Source organism: Centruroides sculpturatus, unplaced genomic scaffold, assembly GCF_000671375.1.
Source record: "Centruroides sculpturatus isolate CEXI.00-Female unplaced genomic scaffold, Cexi_2.0 scaffold1144, whole genome shotgun sequence".
NCBI classification, from domain to species: domain Eukaryota; kingdom Metazoa; phylum Arthropoda; class Arachnida; order Scorpiones; family Buthidae; genus Centruroides; species Centruroides sculpturatus.
In genome coordinates this window covers 164,316-166,873 of record NW_019385316.1, presented here as the reverse complement: position 1 = coordinate 166,873, position 2,558 = coordinate 164,316, and positions in this window count along the sequence as shown.

Below are 2,558 nucleotides of genomic sequence, written 5' to 3'. Positions count from 1 at the left end.
TGCCAGCTGTAGTGAATATGAATATATAGCAATAAATTTGATTATTAAATCGAAAATATTCTTTAATCAAATTATAATATTGCAAAAATACTATAATCTGTAACAGATTTTCTATATTATTATTTTTTTAATATAAACTTAAAGTAACATATATAAAAATGAGTCAATGACAGTAATTATAATATTTGACGACAACATAGAAAAACAATTTCATGTAGAACAACGGAACATTTTAAAGGAACCTTTAGTAATGTTGTAAGACCTCCTCTTGCCCGGATTCTTGGAGTGATACACTCGGACGTGGAGGAATACAGGCACAGTATGCTATCATGCAACAGATTTTTTCCACAAATTTAGCAACTGCCACTTCAGACCAATACGGCTAAAGCTGGCGTCCCATCAAGTCCCACAAATGTTCGATGAATGATAAATCTAGAAGATCGGGCAGGTCGAAGAAGTATGGCAACATGACGGAGACACTCCTGTGTGCTGCAGAACTGAAAAATGGCTGTATGCAGCTCTGCCATGAAAAAGCAACACGAGAACGCAGCATTTTTTTGAACATACCACTGTACCGTCATTGTTCCCAAACTGGCTAGGGGAATGATGGTCATACGAGGTAGCTCCCCAGAACAGCACGCCGACTGTGAAACTGCCTCACTCAACAATGAAGATTGGATTGAAGCGCTTGCTAATGGTCCTCACGTCCGTTACCAAATAGAATGGGGGTTCGTCGCTAAATACGATACACTGCCAATCTGTAGCAGATCAATGAAAAAAAATGCATAAACTTGAAAACAATTATGAGCAAAAAAAACCTTACAACTTTGGAAACGTTTTTTCGTTATCTTGATGATTATGAGACAGCCGGATGGCCGAAGCGATTCAGGTATCAACCTCTGCTCTGGAATCAGGGAACGAATCTGGACAGGGCAAAAACTCCAGGAATATTTCTGGAAGGATATGTCAAACCTCTGTCCCTCACTATTCTTCCGCGACTATTGTGACCGGGCGACAGTGTTATTAAAACAGGTGGTCTTAGTGTTTACGGGGCGGAAAGAGACGAAAATAGAAGAAGAAACGCAAACTAACGAAAATGGAAATAATTCGGATTAGTTAGTTGTACTAACTTCCATTGAGAAGGGGGGAAATACATACAAACACAATTCCTCGTCCATTTTTCAAAACATTTCTGAACAATTTTTAAAAAATAACTGAAATTCCGAACAGCTAATAACCCTAGTCGCATGTATGAAAATTTGACTACTAGTCGTCTATCTGCAAATAGCACGGGTATAGAGTTCTATAGTGCAGTGGCGTACCGTCATTGGAAGCGGTGGAAGTGCCGCTTCCCTTGTATTTTCTAAAAAATAAATACATATTGCGCAATTATTTTCATATTTTAACGTACTTTGGATTAATTAAAATTAATATTTTATTATAACCGCATTATGTATCTTATTACAAATTTCTATAAACTACACGTGAAAAAAATGATAAGATTGCTATTGTATATTCGAATATCAGTGGCGGAATGGAAGCGCTGTATTATCGAAACCGGGTCAACTCCCGAACAGCCAGATTATACACATTCGCGCATGCGCTTTACAGAGCACCAACCTCATGCAGTTTAGCTGGTGGAAGCTACACACATATAATGCTTCCAATGATTCTATCCCGGTCCGGTTCCGGGCTGTTAGCCGCCTGCCTACTAGATATTTGGCCGCCCTCGCCCGATTATGTGAATCGCGAGTAGATTTATAACTTAACCCAACCGATAGGAATTTACTGGTGTTTTTATGATAGTTCTGTATAGTTGACAGGACTCCCATCTTATATTACTTACGGATTTCAATGTTAAACCAGTGATATTACGATTTCGTATGTCCCATCTATAAGGGGATGTAGAAAAAAACGTGTACAATTCTTGTACAATGTTAAAAAATTAACTGTTACTTTGGCAACATCATTTACAACTAAATTTAATGAATGAGAGAGATGCACGAGGTACAGAAAAAGCTCTAGAATTTATTTTCCTTAAATTTACGATTTATGTATCTGTTGTCACGAAAATTTGTCTTTCCATTTCTTTCCCAAGTATTCAAGTACAATGTAACCAGGGCCTAATTTGGCACAATGCAGACAAGGCACTTGCCCGGGGCCCGTAATAAGTTCTAAACGTGCCATTGTTTTATTAGTATTGCGAACTACTTCATTATTAGCGCCATATTCAAGGATTAATAATTAAGAATAACATTACCTACTGCTCCGACATCTAACAACATCACTTAGAATTAGATAATGTTTGTATATGCGCATTAGATCTGTTCGGTGAAGTTCAGAATAAAGCAGTGTTTGTTGAGAAAAATATAATGTTTATTGCTGCATAATTTTGTAGCCCCAAAAATACAATGTAAGTAAGATATTCAAATGCAAAAATAAAAATACTTTAATTTTAAATATTACAATTTTATTTATATTTGTAGTAATACAAAATTTGTAAAGGGGCCCGTAAATATTATTTTGCCTAGGGCCCGCGAAGGTCTAAATTAGTCACT